The sequence below is a fragment of the Macrotis lagotis genome, chromosome 4 (genome assembly GCF_037893015.1).
Source record: "Macrotis lagotis isolate mMagLag1 chromosome 4, bilby.v1.9.chrom.fasta, whole genome shotgun sequence".
Lineage (NCBI taxonomy): Eukaryota > Metazoa > Chordata > Mammalia > Peramelemorphia > Peramelidae > Macrotis > Macrotis lagotis.
In genome coordinates, this window is record NC_133661.1 from 175,274,295 (window position 1) to 175,293,848 (window position 19,554).

A 19,554-nucleotide genomic window follows, 5' to 3' on the forward strand; every position below is an offset into this window, starting at 1 on the left:
AACTCTAAGCTCCTTTTGATGGCAATACTGTTTTAATTTTGTCTCTATTCCTAGAGTCTAGCATATAGTATGCATTTAATATGTACCTGCTGATTTATCATTTTAGACTTTAAAGTCTTAACAGTATCTGGGCCTGACAAATTCTATCACCTTGTATTATATTTGTTACAAATTTCAAGTCTATGTGTGTAATATCCAGTCAATACTCAGTAAGAAAACCAGAACATACAGAGAAAAGATAATAAAGTATGTCCATGAAAATAAATAAGTACCTAAATCCCATGATTTTTTGGAAGTTATAAAAAACTTTGATATAATTTCACAATTGTTCAATTCATCACTGGTGATGCTCAACCTATCTTTATCTTGAAGCCATAATCCCCAAAAATTCACATCCAGATTAGGTATACAAACTGCTACTTTAAGAACATGCACCAACAAAGAAATGTCTTGTCAGCTACCTCCTTTCCAAATGGTCCTATACATGAAAGAGATGATATTTTCCCACCCTATCATTTATCATTTATCCTTTCCATGGCATCCTCAAGGCTAACTTCATCTTTCCAGCTCCAACAAGACCACAAGCCTCTCCATATACTTTATCACTAAGTATAAGAGCCAATGTCTCTCCTCCTTACCTCTCAGCTTGGACCAAGATCTAAGTTCAACCTAAAAGTACAGGTTTTTCCCCCTACCATCCAGACTAAGTACAACTTTTTTTTTTATTTTTACAAGGCAATGGGATTAAGTGACTTGCCCAAGGACAGATTTAAACTCAAGTCCTCCTGACTCCAAGACATGTACTCTATCCACTATGCCATCTAGCCATACCCTAAATACAACTTCTAAATTACTCCAGTTTACAGATAGTGAGGACTCAGACTCTAGAACCCAACCACATATTAAGAAGCTAATAGCCACCCATACAAACATCTTTTCCTGTATGCCTCTCATTCTATTCTTAGCTCAGAATCCTCATTCAGATGTGCAATTTCAAGGTTCCACTACTCCATGTGGTCTTCTCCCCTCCCTCCTTCCCTCCCTCCCCATACTATTCTTCTGTGACATTGAGTTCCAATGGGGCATATCTGTAACTCAAGAACCAGCTTCTCATCTCAAAGTGGGAGGCAGAAAATGAGATCTTAGTATGAAGAAGAAATTCTTGGGCAGTAAATAACAGATTTATCACTTTACCATCAAGCTGACCCCTAAAGCCTCAGGGATTCAGAAAAGGGAGGGAAAAATAATGAATGAATGGGCTTTGTTCTCAGATTCCAATTTACCTAAAGAATTTAGGTAATGAGTCAAATCAGAAGCTCCGGCTATCTTATCACATAAACAGGAGCATCTTCCATAGTCTGCAACAGCATTTTTGGAGCCAGGTGAAGGTATTGTTCATACTTCTGTACCCTCATGTTAAACATACATCCAAATTAGTCATGATGTAAAAAAAGAATCAGAACAAACGGGGAAAACTATGAAAGAAAAAGCGAAAGACAATTAAAAAATGAAAACAGTATGTGTTGATCTGCATTCAGATTCCAGAGATCTTTCTCTGGATGTGGATGGCAAACATTCTTTTAAAGTTAGGACTGGATGCTGTGCCAGGCAGAATCAGTATTGTTTTCCCCTCATATTATTGTGAGCATAAAAGATTGTTCTCCTGCTTCTGCTCACTTCACTTTTCATCAGTTTATCTTAGTGCTTCAATATTTCTCTAAAGCTGATAGTCACCATTTCTTCTGGCACAATAATATCTCATTGCATTCAATGTACTATAATTTGATCTACTGTACCAATTGATGAGCATCTATTCTGTTTCTAGTTCTTTGCAAAGACAGTTTGGGTAGTATTTTTTCTCCGTCCTTGACCTCTTTGGAGGAATATTCTGGGTCAAAGAAAATAAACAACTTAATGACTTTTTGAGTACAAGAAGTGCTGAACTCCTCCAAATAACTTCAACTGTTATTTTCTTTTTTTGTCAATATTGATGAGAACTCCATAGTTATTTGTTTAAATTTCTAATAACAGTGACTTAGAACACTTTTTTCATATAACAGCTGTACTTCATCTGAAAAAAAACTATTCATATTCTTTGACCATTTCTATATTGAGAATGGCTCTGAATCTTATTGATTTGCATCAATTCTTAGATATTAGGCCTTTATCAAAATTTGTCATGAAGGTTTTTTTTCCAATTGTTTCCTCTCATTTTAATTACATTTATTTTGTTTAGCCAGAAGCTTTTCAATTTTATGCAACTGAAATTGCTTACTTTATCTTTATGATCAATTCTATACTTTGTTTAAATAAGAATTCTTCCCTTTTAGTTATATCTATGAATGTTATCTTCCTTTCTCCTTCATTTTTTATTTCTTTCTTTGTTTTACTATGATGTTTTTATGTTTTAGTCACATGTAGGAAAAAAATATTGTTCTAAACATAACTTCTCAGCTGCTTTATTCTCCCAGGAGTTTGTACCAAATAGCGAGCCTACCCCAGTAACTGATGTTCTGGGCTTTAGGTTTTGTACAACTAATCTATTTTGCTCAACTTCTTTATTTTTTTTATGATATAGTTTGAGATCTGATATGACTAGATTCCCTTCACTCCTACCATTTTCATCATTGTTCTTGAAATGTTTGATCTTCTATTATTCCTCCAGACAAATTATGTTTTTTCTTGTCTAGTTCTATTAAATAACTCATTGGTAATCTTAGATAGCAATAAATCCATAAATGAATTTTGGTAGGATCATTATCTTTATTGTATTACAGAGTCCAATCATAAACAAATAATGTTACTTCAATTACTAGTCTTCTTTTACTTCTTGGGGAGGAGTGTCTTGTACTTGTTTTCATATAAATCCTGATTGCATCTTATTAGATGACTATCCATATGCTTTTAAAATTCTACTCACTTTGAAATGAATTTCTTTTCTTCATCTCTTTCTACTAGGTTAATATTATATAGAGAGGTTGACAGTCTTGAGTATCATGCTATATCTTGTGTATCATGCTATTTTAATTTTTTTTTTTTTAGGTTTTTGCAAGGCAAATGGAGTAAAGTGGCTTGCCCAAGGCCACACAGCTAGGTAATTATTAAGTGTCTGAGACCGGATTTTAACCCAGGTACTCCTGACTCCAAGGCCGGTGCTTTATCCACTGTGCCACCTAGCCGTATCATGCTATTTTAAAAAAGTTATTGATCAGTTCAATTAAATTTTTTTTAAAATCTTTAAGCTTCTGATTAAACATCATACCATCAGCAAATAACAAAAATTTTGCTTCTTCTTTGCCTATAACTTATTCCCTCAATTTCTTTTCTTGCTTTCTTGTTACAAATCTTAGTGGTTACAAACTAGGCTAGGAACTGTAAAACTTGGGTTCAAGTCACATAACTTCTCAGTTCTCTTGGCACTTTCTAAGACTATAAATTGCAAAGATGACAAAATCTACATCATTAGAGGAAGTTTTCTCATTTTGAGAGTTCTCTATTAAAAAAAAAAGATTGGTCCAACCTATCTCCTACTATTTTAGCAAGCCTTTCTAGAACTATATTAAACAAAATTAATAACAACAGAAAATCTTATTTTTCTTAATTTATTATAAAGTCATTTCTGTTTCTAGAATATGTATAATGTTAATTCTTGGCTGTCATATATGGTATTTGCAATATTAAGGAAAAGTACATTTTTTCCTATGTTTTCTAATGTTTTTAACATAAATTAGTATTATATTTTATAAAGAAACACTTCCTACATCTTCTAATTATAATTGGATTATTTTAATGTTTTTATTAATATGACCTATTTTAATTATAGTGCCTAAGGCTAAACCAATCCTATGATTGGTCAGAATGGAAAAAATAATTTGGATATATTGCTACAGACTGTAATATTTTATTCAATTTTTTTGCATTGGAATACATTAAAGATATCAGTCTATAATTTTCTTTCTCTGTTTTATTTCTTTTTAGTTTAGGTATTAAAATATATTTGGTAAGATGTCTACTCTATTTTTGAAAATGATTTATGTAGTATTAGAGTTAATTGTTCATTGAACATTTGGTAGAATTCACTTGTAAATTCATCTAGTCTATGGTTTATTTTTTCCCTTAAGTATTCATTTATGGTTTTTTTATTTCTTTTTCTGAAAATGGATTGTTTAAATTCTCTATTTGCTCTTGTGTTAATTTGAAAATTTTAAATTTATGGAAGTATCACCCGCTGCCTTCTACTTTGACCAGAGAGAAGCAGCCTTCAATACCAGCTTTCAAAGTTTTCTCTTGGTCATATCCAGATGAGGCCCTCTAATTCTTAATGGACTTAAAGACCATAAATCCAAACAGCCCCAGAAGGTGGGGTAGAAGAAATTTGATGACTATGAAAGAAGTAGCATAGCAATGCAGCCCTAGCTTACACTGATACAACACAGGAAGGAAAAGGTTATTGGAGGAGATTAGAATAAAATATATAGGGGCAGCTAGGTGGCACAGTGGATAAAGCACCGGCCCTGGAGTCAGGAGTACCTGGGTTCAAATCTGGTCTCAGACACTTAATAATTACCTAGCCTGTGTGGCCTTGGGCAAGCTACTTAACCCCATTTGCCTTACAAAAACCTATTAAAAAAAAGAATAAAATATATTAAAAAAAGCCCAGCTGCTGCAGTCTCAGCTGTGTCCTAACTGGACTCTTCCTCAACAACTTAGTGTGTTATGGCCTGTAATTTCAACCACAATCTTGTGATCAAGAAGGAAAAAAAGTTGGCCACTGTAGAGGAGAGTTAAGCCCAGAAGTGTGAGGCATGTTATGACAGTCAGCGTAGGAGTAAATAGTACTATTTACAGGAAGGGTCAAGTAGATAACAAGAGAAGCTGCAGGGGCCTCTTAGAGTCTTCCTGTGGCACCATCCCAGCAAGTCACTAAACTCACCCAACTTCAGTGGTCTAAAGGGAATAAACAGCAGTAGAGGAGGGAGAAAGGGTATAAAAGGTTTGGGTCCCTTTTATTAAAGAGAAAGGATTAGCAGTAAGAAAGGTGTCTCATTATATAATAAGGGCACCCTAAAAAACAAAAACAGCAAAGACACTTAAGACTGACAAATAAGAAAAATGAGCCAGCAATAGAGATAATGAGACAGTACCAAAAATAAGTACCCACACATGAAGGAAACCTAGTCAAGAGCCCCCATAAAAGGAAGCTTTACAAAAAAAATCCTACAAAGACCCCAGAAATGAAAATATAGCAACTTCAATATCTTCTAGAATGGTTTCAAAAAAATAAAACAACTTTTAAAATACAAATAAAATAAAAAAGTAAGTATAGAAATTAGATTTCTCATGGAAAAAAATTTAAAAGATGGGTGGGGAAGCAGATGGTAAAATGTTAGGAAACATGCAATGAGCTCCCCTCCACAAAACAACTTTGAAAGAATTAGAACTCTGTTCAGTATAATCAAGAAGACAAATTATAAAACATGCTACCCAACTACCAACAGAGAATTCAAGGACACAAAGTACAAAATGAGACATTTTTATCGGATGTAGCCAATGTGGAAATTTGTTTGAATTGACTATAACTTATGTATATTGGGCTTTGTTTTTCTTGAGGTGCAACAGGAGGGTAAAAAGGTAGATTTTGGCTAATTAAAACAAACAGAATTTTTTTTAAAAACCCTATCAATTGTATAAAACAATATATGACAGTAAAACAATCCAAAACAGTGGAGTTGCTGAAAAAGAGACTGAGAAAAATGGAATGAAAAAGCATGCAAAGGCAGAAGAAAAAATTACTAAATGAAATAAACAAGAAGTTTGTAAGAATGCATAAGAGTGGGACGGCTAGGTGGTGCAGTGGATAGAGCACCAGCCTTGGAGTCAGGAATACCTGGGTTCAAATCCGACCTTAGACACTTAATAATTACCTAGCTGTGTGGCCTTGGGCAAGCCACTTAACCCCATTGCCTTGAAAAATCTAAAAAGAATACATAAGAGCTCTATGAATAAAAAAATAAGACACTGTAATAATATTCAACTTGAGGATAGTATATAAAAAGTTAATCTAAGGGTTAAAGGTCTTCTCCAGAAACTGAAAAAAAAAATCAGATCTTGAATATTACATTAGAAGAAGCTGGGTAAGAAAATTATGCAGAAGTAAAGGAAATAGACAAAATGAAACTTGAAAGAAACCAAAATCTTTTTGACCCAGTCATACTGTGACTAAGGCTATATCCTAAAGAGATCAAATTAAAAAGAAAAGGATCCAAAGGTACAAAAATATTTATAGTAGCTTTTTTAAAGATGGTAAACAATTAGAAACTGAGGGAGTGACCATCAATTGAGAAATGGCTGAACAAATTATGGTATATGCTGGTGATGAAATATTATTGTAGCTAGGAATAAAAAAGAAGATGGTTTCTGAAAAATTTAGGAAGATCTATATGAACAGATACACAGTGAAGTAAGCAGAACCAGAAGAACAAGGTACATAGTAACAGCAATATTGGAAAGATAATCAACTTTGAAAGATTTAGTATCTAATCAATGCAATGATCTATCACAGTTCCAAAGTTCTCATGCTGAAACATACTTTTTTACCTCCAGCTGGAGTTTGAATTCAGCCTCAGACATTTACTAGCTGTGGGACCTTGGGTAAGTCATTTAACCCTGATTGCCTCACATCCAGAGCCATCTGCAGCCAACCTGATTCTTTTCTGACCACTGGATCCAGATAGCTCTGGTAGAGAAAGTGAGGCTGGTGACTTAGTACAGCACTCCCTCTTTCAAATCCTATTCATGTGCTTGTCCATGATGTAACCTCCCTGATGTCATGGTCTTCTTCAAGATTGAAGGACAAATATTATTAAAGAACTGATGAACTCAGAGGAAAAAAATGAAGTATAATTCTCATTTGTTTCTTTTCTTTTCTTGTTGGTCTTTTGGAAGAACAATGACAATGTGGAAATTTGTTTTCTATAATTATATGTATTTCTAATGAGTTTTATTTTTATAGCCTTCTCATTGAAAAAGAGGAGAATTTGAACCCAAAAACAAAGTTAAATCAAATGTATTGAGGAAAAAAATTCATAGAACACCAAAAAAGAAATGAAAAATTTAATTACCAAGAATTATCATGGTCAAACTCTAGAACTACATTACTAAAAAACAAATATTGTAAGCAACCAAGATTAAAAAAAAAAAATCTTGGAACTAGTTTGTATTTGAGAAATCAACTGAAAAATTGAAATACAATATTTTTAAAAGCACAGACCAAAATAACATATCCTACAAAGCTGAGTTTTATCATCAGTTTAAGAAGTTTGACTTTCAACAGATGAGAGACATTCTAATTATTTCTTTTTTTTTTTTTAAGATTTTTCAAGGCAATGGGGTTAAGTGGCCCAAGGCCACACAGCTTGGTAATTATTAAGTGTCTGAGGCCAGATTTGAACCCAGGTACTCCTGACTCCAAGGCCGGTGCTCTATCCACTGCGCCACCTAGCCGCCCCATTCTAATTATTTCTTCAAAAAGAAACCTAAATTAAGCAAGGCAGGTAAAAGACAACTGATCCAATAAAAGAAATTGGTCAGATGTGTGAATGCATGGCAAAGGTATGTATTAAATGTCTACTACATATCAGTCATTACGCAAGGTTCACAGAAGATATAAGCAAATAACTAAACTTCCATGTATCTAGGACCATGGTTATCTTTTTTAAAATTACCTCTTTAAAAAATTTTTCATGGGGTGGCTAGATGGCGCAGTGGATAGAGCACCGGCCTTGGAGTCAGGACTACCTGGGTTCAAATCCGGTCTCAGACACGTAATAATTACCTAGCTGTGTGGCCTTGGGCAAGCCACTTAACCCCATCTGCCTTGCAAAAAAAAAAAAAAAACAAGGAAAAAATGTTTCACATTTCCCAGGAGACACTGAAAGAACAAATAGTATATCCATGGGCAAAAAATATAAAGGAATAAAAAAAATCAAGGAAAAGTAAATAAATACTTCAAGTATAAAACAAAAAAATTACATTGCCTCATGAGTAAATCAATATATTTGATTATATGATGGTACAGAGAAAAAACTCAGGTAAGAAAAGAAGGTAAAAGAGCCAGAGGAAATCCAGAGAATCATCTCTACCTGAGTCCAAGGCTCAAAGGCAGATATAAATAAAAGGATCTTAATTTCTCACCTGCCTTGGAGGAATGGGAGAACAAAAAAACAGATTGGGGGTTGTTAGCAGAGCACACAGTTTCAGAAATATATTTAAATCCAGTTCCAGTTTATCTGGATGTTTGAGAAAAGTATATTTCAGAGCAACAAAAAAATTGACAATAAAAAAGGGATAGTTATATATGTATCGATGATATCCAAACTGTAGGAAATGAAAGATATATAGATATAGATATAGATATATTCTCTCCAATGGCTGAAAATCCATCAAATGAGAGATACTGCCAAGAAATGAGAAAGAGAAAAGAGGTACTGTTTTCAAAAAGGGTAAAATATACTAAAGTAAAACTTTGAAGGGAGGTTTTTTAATTTGTTTTCCTTTCTCTGTTTAAAGCTAACTGGAGCAGAAAATAAAGAGGAAGACAGGATGTCAGAAAGTAAAAAAGATTGTTCTATTCTGCACATGTAAGCAGTCACAGAAAGTCTGGCCAAATGTATACCAACAATCGCTCCTTTTCAAGAAGGAATTGGCATACATATTGCCCAAATTGTTCCTGCAGTAGGAGGGAAGACAAAAGAAGGGAACCTCTCTTCAAGGTCATGTTTGTTTTTCAAAGAGCACAAGATTAATATGGAAATAACAATCTCTCTAGGCACAGCTAGCAAGAACTCCGGTTCTCAGCACTTGCCACCATGGACAGATAATCAGTAATTCAACTGAGTAAAGGGTTAAGTTGAAACCAAAGTTGAAATCCAGGATTCTGACATCCAGAGAAATACCAAATCCAGGGACTAAAGAAGGATAAAAATGCAAAATCTGCAGTCTGACATATAAAGTCTTCACAGGCTGGACCCCAAAAGCTTTTTCACTCTTAGTTCATATTAATTCTTTTTATACATTCTCTTTTCCAGTCACCTTAGACTGCTAGTTATTATATGTATATGTCATTCCATCTCCCCACCTCTGCCTCTGTACGAGTGGTCCCCCATGTCTGAAACACACTTACTTCTTACTTCATCCTTCCAGACAGGATCCCTAATTTCCATCAAAGAAATTACTACTTTCTAACAAAAATAACAAACACATACTTAAGAATGAAAGAAAAAACAGTAATTGACAAAGGAAATGAATTAAAAAAAAACCCTGTAACAAATAAGGAGAGTTAAACAAAAGAAATTCCAATATTTCCCCTTAGGCAGTTTTCAAATAAAGAAATTAAAGTTATCTACAGGTATATGAAAAAATACGCCAAAGCACTATTGATTAGAGAAATGAAAATGAAAACATCTCTGAGGTACCACCTCACACCTATAAGATTGGCTAAGATAACAAAAAAGGAAAATGATCAGTTCTGGAGAGGATGTGGGAAAATTGGGACACTAATACATTGTTGGTGGAGTTGTGAACTGATCCAGTCATTCTGGAGAACAATTTGGAGCCATGCTCAAAGAGTAATTAATCTGCTCGTGCCCTTTGATCCAGCAATACCATAACTAGGTCTACTTTCCAAGAGATCATAAAAAAAATAAAAACAAGAAAAGTCTCACATGTTTAAAAACTTTTATAGCAGCTCTTTGTGTAGTTTTAAAGAATTGGAAATTAAGGGGATGCTTATCAATTGGGGAATGGTTGAACACATTATGGTATATAAATGTAATATGTTTACAGAATATGTTCTGTAACACATCATGAGCAACTGAACTTTTAGAGAAGCAAGGAAAGACTTGCATGAGCTGATACCGAATGAAGTGAGCAGAACCAAGAGAACATTGTAAAATGATCAACTGTTATGGATACAGTACCTCTCAACAGGTCAGTGATCCCGAACAATCCTGAAAGACCTATTAAGGAAAATGCCATCCATATCCAGAGGCCAAATGGTAGATTCTGAATGCAAAGCAAAGCATACCATGACCACTTTTTTAAAAACCTCTATTATATTTTTCCTTTATTTCTCATGGTTTTTCCCCTTAATTCTAATACCTTTTTCACAATATGACTAATATGGAATTATGTTAAAAAAAATTTCCCATGTTCAGAAATGTTACTCATTCTTCATCCATCACATCTCTGTCATGAGGTGAGGGTCACTAATCCTCCAAAATCATGAGTGATCACTGTATTAATCAATTTTTAAATCTCTCAAAATTGTTCATTTTAACAATAGTAATAGTATATATGGGCCTCCTGGTTCTATTTTCTTCACTCTATGCCAGTACTTTTTATAGTAGCAAAGAACTAGAAGCAAAGTTGATATACTCATTGGTAAATGGCTAAACAACTTTTTAGCAAGCATTTATTAAGCAACTATTTTCTATGGGTCAAGGTGCTATGCTAAGTGTATCACAAATATTATTTCCTTTGCTCCTTATAATAATGGTTATGAGATAGGTGCTATTTATATCGACATTTTATAAAAGAGAAAACTGAGGCAGAGGTCAAATGACTTGTTCAAGGTCCGACAACTAGTATGACTCTAGCTCAGAGTCACATAGTTCAAATTTCTCTAAGAACAAATTTGAAAACAAGTCTTCCAGAATTCCAACTCAAAGGCCCTATCCACTGGGCCACCCAGCAACTTCAGTTGTATTAATAAATGTAATAGACAATGACTATGTTGCAAGAAAGGATAAATATGATGAAAACCTAGTATGAAAAGACCTAAGAATGGATATGAATAAACAGAACAGGAAAGCAATATACTTACAGCAATGCAAATGATTGCAAAGAAAAACAACAAAAGAAGCTGAATTATAATTCATTATATGAATTATATGAAAAATAATGAATTATGATTGTAATTACTAAGTTTGGCACCAAAGAATAAATATGCAGAAGTAGAATACTATTAGTACATAATACCATATATTATGGTCAACCTTTTTTTTCATGCTAGCTCATTTTACTGAAATGTTTTTCTTTATTGAGAGGAAGAAAAAAATATGCTATACAAAAAAGAGATATCAATTAAATTTATTTTTAAATGTTGATCTGCCAAAGCATATGCATTCCAGCATAAACCTTTTCTCAAGTTCCTGAAGGAGCCAGAATTATCAACCTTACCCCTTACCCCAATAGCACTTTAGTCCTTTGACTTAGCCTGAGCTGGAAAGTCTGATGCCAGATTTGAACAGAATGCTGAGGATCATCAAAACTCCTCAGGTCATGAAGAAGTTCCTCAAGACTATAAAATAGAGGTCAATTCTACTGGAGATAAGTCTAGTGAGTAGCCTATATAGTCGGTTGGGATCCTGTAAAAGGCATGTTTGCATAGGTCAATGAAACAGCAAGTATGTATTAATCTTTATGTTGCTATGAACCCAGAGACAAAAATGGAACTGTTCTCATTCATGAAAATTTTTATTTGTGCTAGAACTCTGCAATGTCCTCTACTCATGCCATGAAGCGATCTAGGAAACTCTCAAAGCTGCTGGTGGGCAGGAGAGTGTATTAAATGATTCTAAAGTCATTTTTCTTTCTCTCTAGAACCCTGAACTTTTCCAGATAATGATATTCTTTTGACTAAGCTGATAATGAAGAGGAAAACCTCCAGCAATCTCCTGCTTTAATAATTGAAGGTTCACAAATAGTTCTGTCATTGCTGGTTCAATGAATGCCTGGGTTTTAGGGGTTTAAGAAAACTTTGACATTCTACTGGTTACAAGGATGGGTAAGTATTCTAAGAATTTCATAGAAAATTATGTCAGTGATATTCTCGCAAAGTATGAGAGTAAGATCAACTAAGAAGGATGAAATGAATATAAAATCAGAAACCAACAGATCAAAGAGTTTAACACAGTGCAAAACCAGAAATCTGACAAGCTGAGAAGTACCAATCTAAGGACTAAGTAGAAAACTGTAGTTTAAGTTTACAAGCAGTAAGTCAAAAGTAAAGAGTTCCACACAAGGAAAAAGTTTTTTAAAAACCAACACATTAAATCAAAAAGGCTTAGCACCAATAAAACCAATGCTGCCAAGATTAGAAAAAAAATGAAAGTTGGGAAACAATTTTTACAGTTAGGGAATCTGATAAAGATCGTATTTCTTTTTTTTTTTTTTTAGGTTTTTGCAAGGCAAACAGGGTTAAGTGGCTTGCCCAAGGCCACACAGCTAGGTAATTATTAAGTGTCTGAGACCGGATTTGAACCCAGGTACTCCTGACTCCAGGGCTGGTGCTTTATCCACTACACCACCTAGCCACCCCTAAAGATCTTATTTCTAAAATATATAGAGAACTGAATCAAATTTATAAGGTTACAAGTCATTTTCCAATTGAAAAATGATCAAAGAATATGAATAGTTTTCAAATGAAGAAATTAAAGCAATATAGAATCATATAAAAATGCTCCAAATCATGACTGTGTATAATAAAAATCTCAGACAGTCTCAGCAAAGAAAAAAAAAAATGTTTGTTGCTTTTTCTTGAGAAAAGAGCGAGGTTCCAAGTCTCACAAAATTAGCGAAGATCAGAGAGCTATAACCAATATTCAAACCAAACAAGATTATATGACCTAACGCAGTCCCCCCCTCCCCAACATCCTTCCTTTCAACCCACTGGTTGGGTCTCCTGAGGTACTACTCCAGCAACAATGAATGAAATGTTTTCATAAAATATTACCTCACCATCCAGATGGTGAGAATATCAAAAAAAAAAAAAAAAAAAGATTTTAATGACCTTCCTGTCCATGCCTATCTAAACGAAGTAATGTCTAAGTCTTCTTTTTGGAATGGAAAGTCTTTCTAGGAATAGTCCTCCTAGTAGTAAAAATAGTCTTATCATAAAGCAGGTGGCTCATGAGCTTCTTTTAGGTCTTTCTTCTAGGAATAATCTAATAATAATTGTTTGTTTTTTCTTAATGTTTCTTCACCCTGAGAGGACTTCACTTAGAATATTGATTCTAAGAGGGTTTTACTGGGAATATTCCACTCACTACTGATTAAAGAAAGACAAATTAAAACAATCATGAGATGCTACCTCACACCTATCAAACTGACCAAGATGACAAAAGGGAAAACAATCGATGTTGGAGAGGCTATGGGAGGACTGGGACATTAATACACTATTGGTGGAATTGTAAATGGATCCAAGCATTCTGGAGAGTAATATGGAACTGTGTCCAAAGAGCAATAAAACTGATCATACCCTTTGATCCAGAAATACCAATACTAGGCCTATTTCCAGAAGAAATCATTAAAAATGGGAAAAGTTCCATGTTTCAAAATATTCATGGCAGCTCTTTTTTATGACAAAGAATTGAAAATTGAAGGGATGCCCATCAGTTGTGGAATGGCTGAACAAGATGTGGCATATGAATGTTATGGAGTATTCTTGTTCTAAAATAAATCATGAATGATCAAACTCAAGAGAAGCATGGAACTGATGCTGAGTGAAGGTAGCAAAATCAAGAGAACATTGTACACAATAACAACAACATTGTGAGTTAATCAACTTTGATGGATGCAGCTCCACTCAGCAGTTCAGAGAGCTAAGACAATCCTGGGAGATTTGTTATGGACAATGCTACACACAACCAGATGGAAGAAACAAAACAAAACCAACAAAAAAGAAAAACCTACAGAATTTGAAATGAACACTGTTAACTTTTTTAAACTTTTTCATGTTTTTTCTTCCTATCCCATGATTGCCTTTCTTTAACCTTGTCCTAATTCCTCATACAGAAAATGACTAATATTTAAGCACGTTAAACACAAATGTAAATGTATAATGTTCATTAGACTGCTTGCTGCTGAGGGAAAGGGAATGGGAAGGGAAGGTGGAAGAAAATTATGTAACATAAATATGTATGTGGACGAATGTTGAAAAACTTTCATAACATGTTTTTGGAAAAATAAAATAAAATATCAGTAAGAAAAAAAACACTTGGAAAAATTACCACATTTTGTTGATGACTCCTGGCCATCACAGAGAGGACCAACTTGAGTTAGCATTGTTTTATTTATTTTAAGTAGCATGCTAGCTCTGTCTGTGGTGGCAAAGAATTGGAAATTGAGTGAATTTCCATCAGTTGGGGAATGGCTGAACAAATTGTGGTATATGTATGTTATGAAATACTATTTTTCTATTAGAAAGCAGGAGGGATGGTAATTCAGAGAAGCCTGGAAAGACTTGCATGAACTGATTCTAAGCGAGATGAGCAGAACCAGGAAAACATTGTACACCCTAACAGCAACATGGAGGTAATGATCAACCTTGATGGACTTGCTCATCCCTTCAGTGCAACAACCAGGGACAATTTGGGGGTATCTGTGATGGAGAATACCATCTCTATCCAAAGAAAGAATTGTGGAGTTTAAACAAAGACCAAAGACTATCACCTTAATTTTTTTAAAAAGTTGTCTTATGTATTATGTAAGTTTGCTATCTTGTATACTTTGTTTTTTTCCTTAGGAAATATGATTTTTCTCTCAACACATTCAATTTTGATCAATGTATATAGCATGGAAACAATGTAACAATGTAAAGACTATCAGACTGCCTTCTGTGGAGGGGGAGGGAAGTGAGAATGGGGGAAAATTGTAAAATTAAAAAAAAAAAAGTAGCATGCTGGACTCAAACTTGTACTACCCCAAAGACATACAGAAGTTCTAAGGTTTCCAGTAAGAATATGAGAAACTGAATTACATTTAAATCATTCAAAGCTGAATCATCTCTAACTAAATCTGAGTGTTAGGGGAATATTTTCATCATTCATAATAAGGACAAAACATCATATATTCTTTTCTAATAATTTTTGAAACTTTCACTCTAAATGTTTAACAATTATTTTATAAATAGATACAATAATAATAATGATTTCGTTTCTATAGTGCTTTAAAGTCTACATAGTGTTTAACATATCCTGTATCATTCAATCAAAGCATCATGCTTTAGTAAAAATTACATTGATTCTGAAGTAGAAGACTAGCGTTCAAGTCCCAACTCTGACTTTAAGCCTGTGTAATCCTGAGCAAATCCTTTAATGTCTCAGGTCTCAGTTTGCCATCTGTAATATGTAAATCTTAGACTAGATGGCCTCTAAGGTACCTTCCAATTCTATATCTATGAACTTGATAACATGCTATACATATAAATATGTACATATACATATATGTGTAGTCAAATTATTACTCAGTCAACAAACATTTATTAAATGCATACTATGTGCCAGGAACTTTCCTAAGCTTTAGAGACAAAGAATATCCTAAAACAAAAAACAAGATCAGTTACTGTCCTCAAGAAACTCATAGTCTAATGTTTAGCTATTTTAGCTATTAACATGAAAATGGTTTTAAAACCTCTTCCATTAAGATCAACAAAAGAATATCAGCCTTGGTGAATAGAGGAAACTAGATCATTTTGTTACAATACCTTCCCTTACAGATGGATTTGTCTGGGCTCCATCTGGGCTTCCCCCCGCCCCCACATTTTCCATATCCATTCCTGGGTCCCTATGAGATATATTTTTTTCTTTAGCCCTAGTTAAATAGCTAACCCAAACTTCAACTTCCTCTTTCTGATTATTAATAGATTGGAAAAGACAGACTTGCTTTCCTGTTTTTGTTTTTTTTCTCCAATAAGCCAAATGATTTCTCAACAAGAGGATGTCTATCCAAAGGAAGAAAACACTCTATTTACACCTGCAGAAGCAAATACTGTCAGAAATTAGATTACCACTTCAACTATCACTGATAAATATGGAAATACCATGTGTTAAGTGTTATCAAGGCCATGATTAGTGATGAATATAGGTTACAATATCTAAGTATAAAAAATAAAGGAAAATATAAAGTATAAGATTGAGGGAAAGGGGAAGAGGAAGGAATGAGAGACAGAAGAAAGAAAAATATCAAGATTAAACCAGTATAGGCAAATAGAATGATTAAATCAAGATGTAATATATTCTGGGTTGCAATTGTATTTGGTTAGTCAAACTGCCTAAAAGAAACATTTCTGCAAGTCGCACTCATGAACTGCTACCAAATCTTTAAATTTAATTTATAAGATTAAACAGATGAAGAGAGAGACTGAACAAGAGAAATGAAAAGAAATATTCACCCGATCACTTTTACTATACTGGCAAACACTATTTTATCATTTGGTAAGGCATTTCACAGTTGTATGCCTTGGGCAAGTCACTTAATCTCTGCTTCAGTTTCATCAACTATAAATTTTAATCTTGTTCCTACCATAGAACTTGAGGTCCAGAGACCAAAAGTTTGACACTTCTGATCTAGAGAACCCTATATAGCCTACTGAAAAATTAATTGAAAGTATTATAAATTTAGCAAAGATGCAGAATATCATCAGAGAATTCTGTCAGCCTCTTGAAACATAACCATTAGCTGGGGTCTGATGCCTGAGATTCAAAATTAAGTGTCCAAACTAAAAGAGATTTACTAGCATAATAATGAATCTACTTTCCTTCACAGAAAATTCAGATTTATGCAGTACATATAAGGTTTGTATAACCTTTTAGGCCATTGAAGGAAGACAAACAATCAGGATCATTCTACAGTAATAAAGGATAAATAAAGGAGAGGGAGGAATATAGAGAGATCAGTCAAAGGAAAAAAGAGTAATATTTGGAATGGAACTTAGAATTTATTATAAGAAAATATTCTTTTAGTTTAAGAGTAGGAGACAAGGGGAAGAACTAAATGTTTTTACAATGTGAATCAGTCCTTTTAGACAAAACTAAAGGATCTCTTATCCAAGGAAAGTTAATACAGGTTACAATAACAGATGAAACCATCTATTTTACCATATCCTTGCATAAGGATTGAAAACTTTCTATTATTAGAGCACCAAGTGATAGGAGGATTTCTACACTGTTAATACATCAAGATGTCAAAAATATAAAAATTAAAGTTATGATGCTATTTTAATGCCACAATGGAAAATAAACCCAAATGAATTATGAGCATTATAAGCATAGAGAAAAAAGAAATAGACTGTAGAGTACATAGACAGTATTTAGGGAGAAACAGACCTAAATAATTGAAGAAATATTAATCACTATTGAGTAAGTTGTGTAATATAATAAAAATAACAATACAACCTAAAATTAATTTCCTTATTCAATTTCAAAACAAACTACTGAACCATTAAGTTATATGGCTATAAAAATAATAACAAAATTCATCTGGAGGATAAAAAAGCCAAGAAGTCAAAGGTTAAAAAAAAAATTTAAAAGGTCCAGCACTTCCAGATCTAAAACTATGTTACAAAGTAATAATCATTTAAATGATTTGGGACTAATTAAGAAATAGAGAACTGGAAAAGATTAGGTTCATAACATACAAACAGTCGAAAAAGGAACACAATAGCATAATGTTTGCGAAAACCAAAGAACCTAGCTACCAGGAGAAAAATTCATTATTAAAAAAAATAAAAAGAAAACTACTGGGAAAACTAGGAAAAGTAGTCTGACAAAAATTAGGTAGAAATCATTTTCTCAAATTATTGCAAAGATGAGCTCAAAAGAATACATTACTGAGACATAAAGTATGATATCATAAATTAAAGGAAGAAATTATCTTTCAGATGTATGGATACCTAGTTCTTGATCAAACAAAGGATAGAGAAGATCTCAGAAGACAAAATGATAATTTTGACTACTTAAAATTGAAAAGTTTTGCACAAGCAAAACAAAGGCAGTTAAAATTTAAAAGGAAAAAGGTAACTGAGAAAAATCTTTACAGAAATTTTTTCTGCTAAGTTTCACATCATATATATATATATATATATATGGAATTAAAATATTTATAAAAGGAACTAATTTATAATATATAATTATAAAATAATAAGAACCATTTTCTGATAGACAAATGGTCAAAGGAAAAAACAGGCAGTTTGCCAAGAATGAAATCCAAGCTATCAACAACCATATATATATGTATTTTGTAAAAAGATCGAAATCACTAATAACTACAGAAATGAAAATTCAAGTAATTTCTAAGGAATCTACTTCACATTTAACACAGTAGTAAAGACGATGCAACAAGGAAAATGATAATTACTATTACAGGAAATTACTATATACAGGAAAAGGAAATTACTATATACAAGAAAACAAATACAAAATTGCACTCGTAGAGGAGCTATGAATTGTTTCAACTATTCTAAAACAAAATTGTTCCTATTTCCCACACTTTCACCCATGGCCCCAAATCACTAAACTACATAGTCTTTACCTCAGAAACATTACTAGACAGAAAAAAAACAAAAATCAAAGAAAGAGGAAAAGGATTTATATCTATACTTTTTGCAGTAGAAATTATGGTATATAAATATGATAGAATTTAATTGCACCATAAGAAATGATGAAATAGCTTCAGGAAAAACCTAAGAAACCAGTATGAATTGATACAGAATGAACAAAATCAGGAGGGTAATTTGTACAATCACAACAGTATTCTGAAGAAAAACAACTTTGAAAGACTTAAAAACTTGAGATAATGACTAGCTATGATTCCAGAAGGCATACTACCTACTTCTTGACAAAGAGATAAAGACATACATTTTTGGACAAGGCCAAAGCTAGAATTTGTTTTGCTTAATAACTATGTACATCTATTTGGCTTTCCTCTTTTCATTAATTTTATTGGAGGGGAAAAAAGAAGGCAAATGCAAAAAGGGATAGGATAGCAAAAGAATAGAAAGGCAAGTGGGAAAACTTTAAAAGCTGCAGGTTGGATTTATTATATATTTAAAAAGAAAAGAAAGCTACACAAAATAGAGATTTACAATTCCATGTATTATTTATTGCTGGCATTACTGAATTCTTAAGAATTATAATTTTTAGACAAACACCAATCAACTTTACTTAGCAAGTTGTCTATAAATTAAAAGAACCATCTGTGATCTAGAATGGGTGATCTATTTCAAAGACTAAAATGTTCTCTGCAAAACCAGTCAGGTAAGAAAGAATATGTATTTTCTTTATCTAGGACATGAACCAAGCTCAACAAACTCTTTATGTTTGCTTCCTCTTTCCCACATAAAAGACAAAGATAAAATTAGTTTGAAAATAAAAAAGACACTGATCTAACTAGAATATAAATAATTTTTGGCTTTATAAGTCTGCTACAGTAAAAAAACATTAAAAACCAAGTAAATCTCTTTTAAACTAAAAAGGCAAAAGACTGAAAATAGACGTCCATGGTTACTGAGGAGCCAAAGTTAGATTTAGAAGAAACTTTTCTGGTAAGGTGACCCTCTCTCTATCACTATATGCTCATCCCATTCACCCTCACTCCCAATAAACTAAGCAGCTAGAGAAAACAGACCTACACTCTCCACCAACTAATTACAGGACTAGTAGAATTAACTAAATGTGGGTGAATTACCTAAGTTGGTTGGTTTCATTTTACTTGTCT

The 19,554-nt window shown here is 33.2% G+C and overlaps 1 protein-coding gene across 2 annotated transcripts in view; it reads right to left on the reverse strand.

Moving 5' to 3' along the window:
- GALK2 (galactokinase 2) overlaps positions 1-19,554 on the reverse strand; it is a 178,030-nt gene that overhangs the window by 104,245 nt on the left and 54,231 nt on the right. The gene's annotated exons all lie outside the window — the stretch shown is intronic.